The sequence below is a fragment of the Vanellus vanellus genome, assembly GCF_965231255.1.
Source record: "Vanellus vanellus genome assembly, chromosome: 5".
Classification (NCBI taxonomy): Eukaryota; Metazoa; Chordata; class Aves; order Charadriiformes; family Charadriidae; genus Vanellus; species Vanellus vanellus.
The window spans coordinates 45605759-45621723 of record NC_138910.1 but is presented as its reverse complement, the minus strand read 5'-3'; positions in this window follow the sequence as shown (position 1 = coordinate 45621723).

Here is a 15965-nt window from a genome sequence, read left to right as displayed (position 1 = left end):
CACTGCCTAGCATTGGTGGTTCCTCCTGAGGACCCACCTTCACAAGGGTGACTGTGGGCCATAAGCCCAGGCTCAGCTCCACAGGCAACACCCTCAGCCCCAGGGGCCTCAGCTGCACAACCAGCTCTGACACCCGGCCCCAGGGCATGCCATGGTGTTGCTGCCCCTGGCTGTGCCAAGACATGCCACTGCATCTGTCCCTGCACATGTCCCCCTCCTTGCAGCACCTGCTGTCATGGGGATGTCATCACCCCACCAGCAGCCAGAACCCAGCTCCTCTGCCCCACGTGACAGCCCCGGGCACAGAGACCATGCTCACTTCCCCAGGAGTACTAACCCCCCGCAGATCCCAAATGCTGCCCTGTGCCTTTGGGTGACAGCGCCAACCCCAAGAGTGACTGTCCCTACCTCTCTGCATCCTCAAAGCCCAGGCGTGTGGTTTCCATTGCTAAAGGAAATAATAAACCAACTCCAGCTGAGCCTGGGTGCCCAGTCCACGTCCTTGTGGACCATGAGGGGCTAGGGACATCATGTCTTGGTGCAGCGCCAGCCATGGGGATGGTGCACCCTGACCCACGGGTGCCCACTCTCCCACTGCACCAGTGCTCCCTGGCTCCCCTAAGCCCTGCCATGCGCTGCTGCCTCAGAGACCTGCTTTTGCTCACCAAACCTGCAGAAAGGCTCCCAGCAGAGGCGATGCAGTCAGCACCCTCTGAAAACACCGCCACCAGCAGCACCCCTGATCACAATCCTTGGCATGGCTCTCTTGGGGTGGCAGGCACCTGCTAAATACTGGTGCTCTGCCTGGCTGAGGAGGGGTGTTGTGGGCTGGAGTGACACCCATAAAACATTTTGTGATGCTTTACAAGTACTGTAACCATGAGGTTAAAAGAGAACAGACATGTGGCACATCCTGTCACAGGCACGGGGGTCTGCCAGCCCTTATAAAAACAATATCAGGGTTGGGGTAAGGATGGGTGGTGGTTTCACCTCTGGTATCAGGTGAGGAGGTGAGTCAGGCATCCCTACTGTGAACTTTCCTTTGTGCCCCAAGCATGGGTGCAGTGTTGGGGGCAGATTGTCACCCTCCCACAGGTGCTGCCATGGGACAGAAGTCCATGAGGTCTATGAGGAGGTCACAGAGCTACTCCCATCCTGTCCTCACCCAGTGATGTGCCCCCATTTCTTTGCTAACACCCCCAATGCTGCTCCATATTTGGCAGCATTCCCATCCTGGGCTAGTGAGCAAGTGGGTTTTAGCCCTTCAAAACTGCTCAGGCTCAAGATGGCTCCTCTAATGGAAGTACAAACTCCATCAGGCACACAGGTGGTTGAGAAGGGGCTAACATCCTGCCGTGAGCTGGACAAACCCAACAGGAGTCTGGGGTGGCGTGTGAGGAGCCGCGAGTCCCTCAGGGACAGATGGACACCTGGGGTTGCATCACTGGCAGAAGTGTGCAGCCCAGGGATGTCAGGGACTGCTTTGCAGGAGGCAGGCCTCAGCTGGGCTGCAAATGGGATTTTGTGGGACAGAAACATACCTGGCTGGCAAACCCTCCTGACATACACTGGGGCCCTGTAGCTGCATCCCAGAGCTGCAGCAACACAGACTTAAAGTGCACATCCATAGCACGGATGAATTCCCCTTTCCTTTCCTCCTGCAGACATAATTTTTTTACCATCTCTGTCCCTCCAAAGAAATGCACTGTTTTTATAACACACACTATAAATCCTGCTCTGGGAAAGAAGAATGTGAGCCAGAGATGCTTTACTTGCTGCTGTTGTGTGTTGGAAGGGCTGGGTGGGAATTTAATGCATGCTTGTTTAAATGTGGTGATAAAATTTCTTCTGCTGCCTTTCAGAGCAACATGGCTTCTGTCCTACTGCAGAGGCGACACTAGATCAAGCTAAGCCAGTGGAAAGTTCAGGCAGAAAAGCTCAAATTCATTGCCATAAATACTTGTGATCAAAATTCAACCTTGACTCTAAGGCCTTGGAGGCAGGGACCATCTCCATGTCTGGCACAGCAGTCCCTGGGGGCCTCAGAGAGCAAGAGGGGCCCAGGGATAAAAGAGCTACTCCCAAATGTGGCACCCATCAGCACCCCAGGACAGAAACATGCCTGTGAATACTTACTGTATTCACACACTACAAGTTGAATTTAAAATGCTCTTCCACTAGCAAATATCTCTGCACTCATGTCCAGCATAACCTCTGGGATTATTTGGTGAGGATATAGTAATTTTATTTGGGAATTATAGAATTAATTTGGTATTTCTTTTATAAACTAGGCTTAGGTCACACACAGGTTCAGCCCTGGCTGTGTTCAGTAACAGCAGAATTTTGTCTGAACAACTAATGGTGCTGGAGTCCTCCTGAGGGGGATGTCATGGCATGAGGATATCATCTTTGACTTGTGCCTAACTTGTGCCTAATACTACTGATCCTCATTAGGGAGAGCTGCATTGCTTCTCTTGCACAGTTTAAACAGACAAAGGGAACTTGGGGCTTAATAGCTTGGTTTAAGAAAAAAAAATATCATAATGCATCTGCCTGAGACGAGCCTTCTGTAAGTATCTCCAGTTCCTTGTGGAAACCAAAATCTTTGGACAATTTATGGTAATGTTTGCCTAAAGGCAGTGATGGAAGATGAACCACCTGGTTTTATTTTTCTGTCAAACCTGCCTGCCTTAGAAATTACATTTTAATTATGAAAATTTTATTTTTAATAATTGCCAGACTCCTGCTACCTGGGCATTATTTTTACACTAGTTTTTATACCTCTGAGGTTTAGAGCACAGCTGACAGGGGAACGCTCTGTTCCTGTTGTTTGTGGGCACTCTGCTGCTGGACACATTAGAAACTGAGCATGCCCCTGAGAAAGGGATGCCATCAGCTCATAAGAGCAAACACCACAACTTTCCCCCAATTTATTGCAGTCCAGCACATGAGACAGTTCACAAGGTCTTATCTGCCAAATGCTATTTGTTACGCTGCTAGAGTAAAAATTGCAAAGGTACTTTAAAGCCATGAGATATCATCTAGTTTGTATTAAAGAGGATCTGATCAAAGGGATTTTACAGAACACAATCTAAATATGGCCATCTCTGCTTTGAGAGACCTGAAATAGTCACTGTTTGAGCAGAAATATTTTAAGCAGAAACACAGGTGTTTTAGCAGTATCTTAAAATCCTCTATGGTTTCCTCTGTCCCCATTAAGGTAACTTGGCTCCATGCAGCAGAGGGCGTAAGCCTTCTGTATGGGAGCAGCCAGCCAAACTGGTTTCCGAGCACAATAGGTGAGATGCAGGGAGTTGTCATCCGACTCAGCTTCATCTCTGCCTTGCCTTGTCTATGCAGAGATAACTTGGGGGGAGCTGCAAAACAGCTTAGCCCGGGGTTATCTCAAAATTGCATATGAAAGGCAAGAAGGAGGACCCAGGGAACTACAGACCAGTTAGTCTCACCTCTGTCCCTGGGAAAGTGATGGAGCGACTCATTCTGGATGTCATCCCCAAACACGTTGAAGAACAGGAAGTTATTGGAAGTGGTCAACACGGATTTACCAAGGGTAAATCATGCTTGACCAATCTGATAGCTTTCTATGATGTTATAACTGGTTGGCTGGATGAGGGGAGAGTCGTAGATGTCATCTACCTTGACTTCAGCAAGGCTTTTGACACTGTCTCCCATAACATCCTCATTAGGAAGTTGAGGAAGTATGGGCTAGATGAGGCGACAGCGAGGTGGACTGAGAGTTGGCTGCGGGACAGAACTTAGAGGGTTGTAATCAGTGGCACAGAGTCTAGTTGGAGGCCTGTAACCAGTGGTGTCCCCCAGGGGTCAATACCCAGGGGTCAATTTTGTTTAATATATTCATTAATGACCTGGATGAGGGGACAGAGTGTATCCTCAGCAAGTTTGCTGATGATACCAAACTGGGTGGGGTGGCTGACACTCCAGAGGGCCGTGCTGCCATCCAGCGTGACCTGGACAGGCTGGAGAGCTGGGCAGAGAAGAACCTAATGAGGTTCAACAAAAGCAAGTGCAAGGTCCTGCACCTGGGGAGGAAGAATGTAAAGCACCAGTATAGGTTAGTGGCGGACCTGCTGGGAAGTACCTCTGAAGAGAAGGATCTGGGGGTCCTAGTGGACAGTAAATTGTCCATGACCCATCAATGTGCCCTTGTTGCCAAAAAGTCCAATGGAATCCTAGGGAAGAGTGTGGCCAGTAGGTCAAAGGAGGTCATTCTCCCCCTCTACTCTGCACTGGTGAGGCCACAGCTGGAATACTGTGTCCAGTTTTGGGCTCCCCAGTTCAAGAGGGACAGGGAACTGCTGGAGCGAGTCCAGCGAAGGGCAACTAAGATGATTAAGGGATTGGAGCATCTCCCTTATGAGGAAAGGCTGAGAGATCTGGGACTCTTTAGCCTGGAGAAGAGAAGGCTGAGGGAAGACCTTATTAATACTTACAAGTATCTAAAGGGTGGGTCGAAGGAGCATGGAGCCAGTCCTTTTCAATGGTTCTCAGTGACAGGACGAGGGGTAATGGGCACAAGTTAGAACATAGGATGTTCCGTTCAAATACACAGAAAAACTTCTTTACGGTGAGGGTGACAGAGCACTGGAACAGGCTGCCCAGGGAGGTTGTGGAGTCCCCTTCTCTGGAGATTTTCAAGACCCGCCTGGATGTAGTCCTGAGTAATGTACTCTAGGCAATCCTGCTTTAGCAGGGGAGTTGGACTAGATGATCTCTAGAGGTCCCTTCCAACTCTGAAAACTCTGTGATTCCGTGAAAACGAAACCAAATGGCCCTTGACAAACAAAATGTCCTGAGTCCCATCCCACCACTATTCCCATGACTTTGAGCGCTAGACATAACAAATTGGCAACAGAGACTTAGCTATTGCACCACCAGAGGTAAATATCCCAGATAGTGTAATCCACTCAGGCATAATCCTGCACCCTCACAGAGTCAGGAAATATAAACCACAGGGTTTGGGGAGAAAAATGGGGAATCCTCCAACGATACAGCTGGCCTGTAGGAGATCCGTCCCCCCCCTGTCCAGGACGCTGTACAGGGTAACTTCCTAGGGACTGAGCGACCTTACCTGAGAGAGGGTAAGCGACTAAGAAACATACGTACGGTATATAGCATGCTATTAAGTTTGTGAATGGTGCACTCGTTTAAGGTATTAATATCTAGCGTGCTTGTGGTTTGTGTTGTTACTTGTTGGGATCATTTGCAGCTTGCAATAGTGTACCCCACTAATTTCTTTTAAACTGCAATAGTGTAATCGCCATTGTACACCTAGAACTTGCAATAGTGACGTATTGGACCTGTGAGTGAAGTCCAAATAAATTGTTAATTTGAACCTCACAGTGAAGTCCTTTTTCCCGTTTCGTCACACGTTCCGCATCCTGCTCCACCAGCAAGCCTGCAATCGTCTCTCATTGGGGCTGCTGTCTGTACCCGGGGCTGGAGAGACACTTGAGATCGATGCTGTAATGCCTTCTCTCAGTGCAGGTTTGACGGAGAACATATTCGTACATCTTTTTAACAAACTTAAGAATAGTGTCTTGTTGTTTCAGCTGAATTCAGCCAGGAACTGACCTAAGATCAAGGCCATTTTTCAGACAAGGTAAGAGCATCCCAGTGTTTTCAACTCCAGAGAATTTGTTGAAGTGGCAGCAGCGCTATTCAGTGCTTTAAGGGGTCGCAAAAACTGCCAAGACGATAGCATCTGGTGGGCCAGCAGCAAGGTCCAGAGCTCTTCCTCTGCAACTCTAGTGCACGGGTATGCTGGAAGGACAGCGGGGAAAATGGCAGCTAGCCAGAGCCCAGAGCCCAGAATTTATGACATAAAGGTGGATGTAAAGCTACCTTTACCTTTGGTTCCCGAGAGGGAGACATCGTCTAAACCTTGTGAGTCTGTTCTATGGGAGCAAAAAAGACCCATTACTCATCTCATGGAGCCTGCCCAATCTCTCCTAGTCCTCAGGCAGAGGCAGAGTTGACATTTGCACAGGGCTGGCAGAGATGGTGCAGGGCCCAGCGGGTCCCTTCTGGGGCAGACACAACACCTTGGGCTCCCTGGACCTATGTGCAGGCACTAAATCGGGCCCATCATCTCCCTCCAACAATTTCAGCAAGCACCAGCCCAATTCCCAGATGTGTCCCAGTGTTTCTGCTTCTAGGCATCATTTGAGGCTTCCCATGAGGACCGTGTGGCTGCCATGTTTATGGGTTCAGAAATGGACACAGTAACCATGGCACAGAGCTGGGGAGCCTGCTTTCTGCAATGCTACTTTGTGTGCTGGGACTGTGAGCACAGCCCTGCAGAGGCAGAAGCCACTTCTTCCCCCTCACACACAAATTCCTCTGCTTTCATTACTTTTTTCTCCCAGTTCAATGATTGCTGGCCTTTGTCTCGTGGTCTGGCAGAGCCTGGTGCCATACAAACCAGAAAGACAAAGAAATAGACTGGCTTTTCTCCCTGAGCCTGCTACGAAGAGCCCACATTGTGTTTTACTGGGGAGAGGGAGACAGGCAGAGGGTTGAAGTGTTTTGCTTGGCCTTGGGTTCTGTAAAACACTCTGTTTCTTTAAACACATCAGCCCAAAGCTCTGGCAAGGAAACAGTGACCCTGAGGAAAGGAGCCCCAAGGTTACAGTCTCCTGTTCAAAGATCAGGACCATGGATTTTAAAATAATGGAAGCAACTCTTTGGATAGCACTAAAAGCACAGCCAGCTCTCAGCCCCACACCTATACCCAGACCTCTTGGACTTTCACAGGCCAGGTCAGGGATGACCCACGCCAGGAGAGCAGTGTTTGCTAGGATATGAGCCTGGGAAAAGACTGGGAAAGTACCCTGGAGCTGCTTATTAGCAGAGGCAGGAAAGTGAGGTGTTCACACCTGATCCCGCTGCTCCTTCCCAACCTATCAGCCAGTGCAGCAGATCATTTCAGACATTCCCTGTAAAATACAGAAGTTAGAATGATTTGGGGTGAAATGGACAGTAAGAATAAGCAGGAAAAGTAATTTCAAGACTGTTCAGGTTTTGAGCTGCCAAATGCTATTTTTTCCGTTCCATTTCAAGAAAAGTCCACTTTCAAAAATGACATCAGAAAATGGTTTAGCGAAGCCAAGCTAGGACCTTGTCTCTGACTAGAAATGGTGTGCTTTGATGCATTTCTTGGCTAATGACTGAGCTAAGAGATCTACCAGATCAAATTGTTATCGATGGAGAAAAAACTATTTCTTTCCTGCTGACAGAGTTCCATGTATAGCCAGCTCTTAAGCGAATACAAATATACTTGGAAAAAATTGAATATTGCAAGACTGTTGACAAACTATATCTCCACAGTAGAAATACCACTGCCAAAAGTGTGCCTCCTATACCTGCCAGTCCAATGAGAGCACAGATAACTGCTGCAGTTTGCAATGCTATAAAGATGAGAATTTCAGTGTCTATATTTAGAGTCAATATACTAAAGCTTAACACTGGGGAAACTATTTTTCCCCGAACCAATGTTTGAAGCTGTTACAAAAGCTTTCAAGATCTGATGTAAGGAAATTATCAATGCGGATGGGTTTCTTTCACACTACTATGTGCAAAACTGTAGGTGTAACCATGTTGTAACATGGTAGGTGTTGTCTCAGTGACTGCATTCATGGTAGCTTTGGGGAACACAGGCACTGCCAGGGATTGTGTTTGCCCAGCAACCCAGCCCTGCCTCTTCAAAGGGACACTTTTTAAGAGGTCCAGACCTTCATCCTTCTCCACAAGCTTATGTATAAGGCTCTTACACGCCTCACATTTCTCCACAGGAGCTGACCACGGTAATAAAATGACACCTGTGGACTCTATCATGGGTATTGGTAACCTGTCTTCTTGGTAATAGCAGTGATCTGTTCTTAGTTGCGCTGAGTGAAATTCAACAAAGGCGAAAGACATAAAGCAACTATTGATCCTGTGCTGCAGTGAATAAGGTGTAAATGGAAACATGCCACACCAGTAGAATCATAGAATCATAGAATCAGTGAGGTTGGAAGGGACCTTTAAGATCATCAAGTCCAACCATTAACCTACCCTGATAAAAACACCACCACTTCTAAACCATGTCCCTAAGCACCTCATCTACCCTTTTCTTAAACACCTCCAGGGATGGTGAATCCACCACCTCTCTGGGCAGCCTATTCCAATGTTTAATAACCCTTTCAGTGAAAAAATGCTTCCTAATATCCAATCTAAACCTGCCCTGACATAACTTGAACCCGTTTCCTCTTGTCCTATCACTTGTCACCAGGGAGAAGAGGTCAGCTCCCATCTCTCTAAAACCTCCTTTCAGGTAGTTGTAGAGGGTGATAAGGTCTCCCCTCAGCCTCCTCTTCTCCAGGCTAAACAACCCCAGATCCCTCAGTCGTTCCTCATAAGGTTTGTCCTCCAGACCCTTCACCAGCTTTGTAGCCCTTCTCTGGACACGCTCCAACACCTCAATGTCCTTCTTGTAGTGAGGGGCCCAAAACTGAACGCAGTACTCGAGGTGAGGCCTCACCAGTGCCGAGTACAGGGGGATGATTACTTCCCTAGTCCGGCTCACCACACTATTCCTGATGCAGGCCAGGATGGTGTTGGCCTTCTTGGCTGCCTGGGCACACTGCTGGCTCATGCTCAGCCAGCTGTCCACCAACACCCCCAGGTCCTTTTCTGCCAGGCAGCTTTCGAGCCACTCCGCCCCCAGTCTGTAGCGCTGCATGGGGTTGTTGTGACCCAAGTGCAGGACCCGACACTTGGCTTTGTTGAACCTCATACCATTGGCCTCAGCCCATCTGTCCAGCCTGTCCAGATCCCTCTGCAGAGCCAATCTACCCTCAAGCAGATCAACACACCCCCCTAGTTTAGTGTCGTCTGCGAATTTACTGAGGGTGCATTCGATCCCCTCATCCAGATCATTGATAAAGATATTAAAGAGAACGGGCCCCAGCACCGATCCCTGGGGGACACCACTTGTGACTGGACACCAACTGGATTTAACTCCATTTACCACCACTCTCTGGGTACGGCCATACAGCCAGTTTTTTACCCAGCAAAGAGTACACCTGTCCAGGCCATGAGCAGCCAGTTTCTCCAGGAGAATGCTATGGGAAACGGTGTCAAAAGCCTTGCAAAAATCCAGGTAGATAACATCCACAGCTTTTCCCTCGTCCACTAAGTGGGTCACCTTGTCATAGAAGGAGATCAGGTTTGACAGGCATGACCTGCCTTTCACAAACCCATGCTGACTGGGCCTGATCACCCTGTTCTCTTGCATGTGCCGTGTGATGGCACTGAGGATGATCTGCTCCATGACCTTCCCAGGCACCGATGTCAGACTGACTGGCCTGTAGTTCCCTGGATCCTCCTTCCGGCCCTTCTTATGGATGGGTGTCACATTTGCCAACCTCCAGTCAGCTGGGACCTCCCCGGTTATCCAGGACTGTTCATAAATGATGCAGAGTGGCCTGGTGAGCACTTCCGCCAGCTCCTTCAGTACCCTTGGATGGATCCCATCTGGCCCCATAGATTTGTGCACCTCCAGGTGCTGAAGCAGGTCCCTCACCATTTCCTTTTGGATTACAGGAGCTTCATTCTGCTCCCCATCCCTGTATGCTAGCTCAGGGGTCGGGGAACTCAAGGAACAACTGGTCCTACTGCTGAAGACTGAGGCAAAGATGGCATTAAGTACCTCAGCCTTTTCCTCATCCTTGGTTACTACGTTACCGGCCCCAACAACTTTTTTTGTTGTCCTTGACAACAGAAGCCAGGTTTAGCTCTAGCTGAGCTTTGGCCCTTCTGATTTTTTCCCTACATTGCTTCACTACCTCTTTGTAGTCCTCCTGAGCGGCCTGCCCTTCCTTCCAAAGGCCGTATATCCTCTTTTTTCCCTAAGCTGCAACACTAGCTCCCTGCTTAGCCAGGCCGGTCTTTTTCCCCAACGGCTTGTCTTACGGCACGCGGGGACAGCCTGCTCCTGCGCCTTTAGGACTTCCGTCTTGAAAGACATCCAGGCTTCCTGGGCTCCTTTGCCCTGGAGGACTGCCTCCCAGGGGACTTTGTCAACCAGGCTCCTGAAGAGCCCAAAGTCCGCTTTCCGGAAGTCCAAGGTGGCAGTTCTGCTGACCCCCTTCCTTGCTTCTCCCAGAACTGAGAACTCTATCATTTCGTGGTCACTGTTGCCAAGACGGCCTCCGACCATCACATCCCCCACAAGACCTTCCCTGTTTACAAACAACAGATCCAGCAGGGCACCTTCCCTAGTTGGCTCTTTCACTAGTTGTGTTAAGAAGTTATCCCCAGTACCTTCCAGGAACTTTCTAGACTGTTCCCTCCCTGCTGTATTGTATTCCCAGCAGATGTCCGGCAAATTGAAGTCTCCCACGAGGACTAGAGCTCGCGATCTTGAGACTTCTCCCAGCCGTTTATAGAATATTTCATCTGCCTCCTCATCCTGGTTGGGCGGTCTATAACAGACTCCTACTACAATATCTGCCTTGTTAGCCCTCCCCCTGATCCTTACCCATAAACACTCAATCCCATTATCACCATCATTTAGTTCAAGACATTCATAAGACTCCCTGACATACAGGGCCACCCCCCCGCCTCTCCTCGCTTGCCTATCCTTCCTGAAGAGTCTATAGCCATCCATGGCAGCACTATAGCTATGCGAGTCATCCCACCATGTTTCTGTGATGGCAACTACATCGTAATTACCCTGGTGTACAATGGCTTCCAGCTCCTCCTGTTTGTTGCCCATGCTACGTGCATTAGTGTATAAGCACTTCAGCTGGGCTATTGGTCCTTTCTCCTTTTTACTGGAGGGAGCTGAAGTTCTGCCATCCCCAGACATCTTCCTAAGGAGCCCGGTTACGCCCCCTGTCTTTTCCAAGTCTAGTGCCAGCACCCTACTTTCAGGCTTTTTGCTAGCAGCCTTGGATCTATCCCCATCCCCCTTCGAACCTAGTTTAAAGCCCTGTCAATGAGCCCCGCCAACTCCTGCCCTAAAACCCTTTTCCCCCTCTGAGACAGGCTTTTGCCATCTGTTGCCAGAAGGCCTGGTGTCCTGAAAAGCAGCCCATGATCAAAGAACCCAAAATCCTGCCGACGACACCAGTCTCTGAGCCAGGCATTGATCAGCTGGTGTTTCCTGTTAATCTTCCCGTCCATCTGTGCAATTGTTGGGATAGAAGCAAACACTACTTGTGCTCCTGATCCCCTAACTAGTCTCTCTTCATTGCCCTCAGGCTCCTTCCTGGAATTTCATCATTACCTAACTGAAAGATCAATAAAGGGTAGTAGTCAGTAGGCCTGACTAGGCTAGGGAGTTTCCTCCGGATATCCTTAACTCTGGCCCCAGGAAGACAGCAGACCTCCCTACAGATTGGGTCCGGTCTACATATGGGACCGTCCACTCCCTTCAGAATCGAGTCCCCTACTACAAGACCCGTCTTTCTTTCCTAAATGATGATGTCGTTATATGAGGTGTTATCTGTCTTGGCTTCAGTGGCAACTCAATGTTTGGCAAGCCACAGTTATTGTCATCCTCCTCTTCCCTTTCAAGAACATCATATCTGTTCTGTAACAGCACCTGGGATGGTGTGGGGGTTACCTGGGAGGCACGCCTGCCACGACGAGTGGGGACTTGTTGCCACTGGCCCCTGTCTTCTGAATCTCCACATTCAGACACAATGCTGGAGGGTGTGGGGTTCACTGTAGGTGGAGCTCGGTCTCCCTGGGGTGCTTCTCTCAGGGAAGACAGAGTGTGACTCCAGTTATCTATCTCCTGTTCACTTTCCCTTATACTTCTTAAGCGGCTTACCTCCTCACGGAGCTCCATCACTAGCTGAAGGAGTTCCTCTACTTGGGCACACAGCCCACAGGCCTGCTCACCGTGACTATTCAACACCGGCGCAAGAGAAGGGCACTCCCTACAGCCTGACACCTGAGTGGCAGCATGTTGCCACGCTAGCTCTGTCTGGGTGGCCACCTCAGAGCTGCTCGGTGCAGAGCTCAGGAAAGCCATGGTCTTCTGCCGAGTTCTTACCATGACGTCCTGGCCGGGTCAAGAGTTTTTTAGTAACTTACCGTTAGAAGAGCTGCGCCCTGTTTGCCCACTCTCACCGCTGTGACGCCCTGGGTGACATCCACCAGCTGCCCGCGTATGGCGTGGGCCTCCTGAGCGGCCCGTTTAGAGCTGCCGCGTGTGACGCTGGCTCCGCCCCTGCCACGTCAGCAGCCCGCCCCCGAGCTGCCGGCTCCGGCACAAGCACGCACCAGCCGCTTTTCCCAGCTACAAGAGCCCTCAAAAGAGCCCTTTGCCAGCCCGATCCGCCGCGATCCCCTTCACCAGTGAGGCCTTACCTTCACTGGAGCTGATCTCCTCGCCGACTGTAATAGCAGATAGCTTCACCTTTGTGTCATCCCATCCCATTCTTGGGAAATGGCGTGGCTAGGCAATGAAGCACAGGAAAAACCTGCTTTCTTCAGCATATTCTCTGTGTTTATCAACCACCCACTTATACTGCGCCACCAGGAGCAGTCTGGGAGAAAGATGCTGTTTCCTGCTCTTGCTGCTTGTCACCTGCTCCCCTCCAGATCCCCCTTCCCTTCTGGGCTGCCCGCTCGTCCCTGTGAAGCATCACTTCCATCGGGTCTCTGCACCAGCCTGCAAGGGAGTCTGTGGTGGAAAGGGAAACTTACAGCTCTTGGGTTTAAATAAAAGTGCATTTAATGCCCGTGGTGTCTGCTGGGGCTGGCTGAGGACTACTGAGAATTGCCACCCATGCAGCCGTGACATGGACAACAGGTACATGCAGACAGGAGGTTCCTGCCGCCCCCCTGACAAAAGGGTGGTGTTGCAGTAACTGGCCAGGTCACAGCTTTGTGAGAGCACCTTTACAACCCAAAGCCACTTGACGCTGCTTTTTGTGAGTGTCCTGGTTCCGGCAAGGATGGGGTTAATTTCCCCAAGGAGCCGGCAGGGGAGGCAAGTATTCCATACCACGTGACCCATGCCCCGCTATAAAAGGAGCTAGCCGGGGCGGGGGAGTCAGTTGCCACTTGGGGGTGGGCTGTGGCAGTGCGGGTCCGGTCGGTGCGCTTCGCGGCGGTACTGTAATTGCGTTCTTATATTCCTTTACCAGTGTTATTGTTTTTCTTTTTTTTTTTTTTTTCCCTTTGTCTGTTCTGTTAAATTATAATATTTCAACCCACGAGTTTTGCCCTTTTCTGCTGATTTTTCCCACGGCTGTGGGAGTCGAGCAAGTGGCTGCGTGGTTCTCTGTTGCTGGCTGAGGCCAAACCACGACAGTCCTTTTTGGCGCCCAACGCGGGGCACAAAGGGTTGTAATAACGACAGATCTTACCAGAGCTTTTTAAAACGGATTTCTTATATGTATTTCTCCTATTAGTTAAATAGTTGCCGGTTACAATGTTGCTTTGTTTGTTTACATGGCTGTGTTATGTAAATTCTTATATACTGTATGTACTCCCTGTGATGCTGTTTGTCATCTCAGGGAGAGGGGTCAGGACTATAATTTTTGCTGTCCTGTGCAATATCAGCTTATGATATGGTAACATCACTATTCAAGTGGCTTTGTTGGGGTTTCTATGCAGTATTGCTGTCCTGTCCATACCTTGGTTACCGTCTCTCAGAAGTTATCAATAATCACACCCAATCTATGGGAGAAACAGGGGGAGATACTTTCCCCAGCTCTTTTGCCTCCTTTTTCTCCTTTGGGCCAGGTATAACACCTCTTGAGAATTTTGAATATCCTTGGGATGCTCAAACCAGCGTGTTCCTATTGCTATGTCTCCTGAATGTTTTTCAAGTCTTTTTTAGGGTAAAACAGCTGTTTAAGACTACCACTCAGAAATCTGTCCCAAGGCCAGATAGTCAGGGGTGGCATGGATGTGGGAGAACGTGGGCAGGTATCTAGGGAACTTCTCACCTCCAGTGGTTTGGGCCTTCACCCTTGAACAACTACAGGACCCTGATAAAGTAATAGAAAATTTCAAAGGAAAATGCTGTGGGTATTCTAGAGAGGCACAACTTATGGCACTGTGTTGGGCCCTGGCCAGTATCTACCAAACACTGCTCAGTACTATGCAGGACCCTCAGGGGAAAGAGGGGAAAGCCAGACCGGCAGACAAGGAGGCTACTCCAACCCCGGTGGCAGGCACTGTGGCTACTCCAACCCCGGTGGCAGGCACTGTGGCTACTCCAACCCCGGTGGCAGGCACTGTGGCTACTCCAACCCCGGTGGCAGGCACTGTGGCTACTCCAACCCCGGTGGCAGGCACTGTGGTTACTCAAACCCTGGTGACAGGCAATGCAGCCACTCAAACCTCAGCAGCAGGCACTGCAGCTGAACCGGAAAACCAACCTGTGCCAGTATCAGTTGCTCCTATACGGAAGAAGAAATACACCAAGAAATCAGTTTGCATAGTAAAGGATGATGATGAACCAGGGCCATCAAAGGAACAGGAGGAAGAGACAGAACCAGAGGTAATAACCCGATCCCTATCCCTGAGTGAGCTGCGAGATATGCAAAAAGATTTCAGTCGACTTCCTGGTGAGCACATTGTCACCTGGCTGCTCCAATGCTGGGATAACGGGGCCAGTAGCTTGGAATTAGAGGGCAGGGAAGCTAAGCAGCTGGGATCCTTGTCTAGGGAGGCAGGCATTGACAAGGCAATTGGGAAAAAGACACAAGCCCTCAGCCTCTGGAGGTGACTCCTGGCAGGTGTAAGGGAAAGGTATCCTTTCAGTGAAGATGTTGTATGTCGTCCAAGCAAGTGGACCACCATGGAAAAAGGTATCCAGTACCTAAGGGAATTAGCCGTACGAGAGATGATTTACTTTGACCCAGATAATGCGCAGTTACCCACAGATCCTGATGAAGTCCAGTGCACAAGGCCCATATGGCGGAAGTTTGTACGGAGCGCACCATCATCATATGCCAACTCCTTGGCAGTGATGGAATGGAGAGGTGAAGAGGGACCAACGGTGGATGAGGTGGCTGGACGACTCCGTCAATATGAAGAAAGCCTATCTTCCCCCCTCGTTTCAGCTGTGGAGAAACTGTCCCAGAAGGTCCAGCAACTTGAAGAGAGTATGTCCTACTCCCCACCTGTACAGGCCAGCATCTCAGCTATTAGTAGCAGGCGTTTCCCTACTCAAGAGGGAGAGTATAGGGGGTACACACCACGAGGCACCCTGTGGTTTTACCTGCGTGACCACGGAGAGGACATGAGGAGGTGGGATGGACAACCTACCTCAACCCTACGGACACGGGTACGTGAGCTGCAAGGAAGAACAATCACAAAAGGGGATCCCTCCAAGAAAAGTGCAGCTCCTGTTTCCAGCAGACAGTTTCCCAGACAGAATGGAAGGCCTGATCTTACCTCCGATCCTCTTGAAGGGACTTCCAAATCATTTTTGCAACAAGTGAGTAATGTATACTATGATCAGGATTAGAGGGGCCCTGCCTCCAGCCAGGTGGGGGAAAGGGACAACCGGGTTTATTGGACTGTGTGGATTCGATGGCCTGGCACATCTGAGCCACAGGAGTATAGGCTCTGGTGGACACTGGTGCACAATGCACCTTAATACCATCAAATTACAGAGGAGCAGAACCCATTTGTATTTCTGGAGTGACAGGGGGATCCCAAGAGTTGACTGTACTGGAAGCTGAAGTAAGCCTAACTGGAAATGAGTGGCAAAAGCATCCCATTGTGACTGGCCCAGAGGCTCCATGCATCCTTGGCATAGACTATCTCAGGAGAGGATACTTCAAGGACCCAAAAGGATACCGGTGGGCTTTTGGCATAGCTGCCTTGGAGACAGAAGAAATTGAACAGTTATCCACCTTGCCTGGTCTCTCAGAGGACCCCTCTGTGGTAGGGTTGTTGAGGGTCAAAGA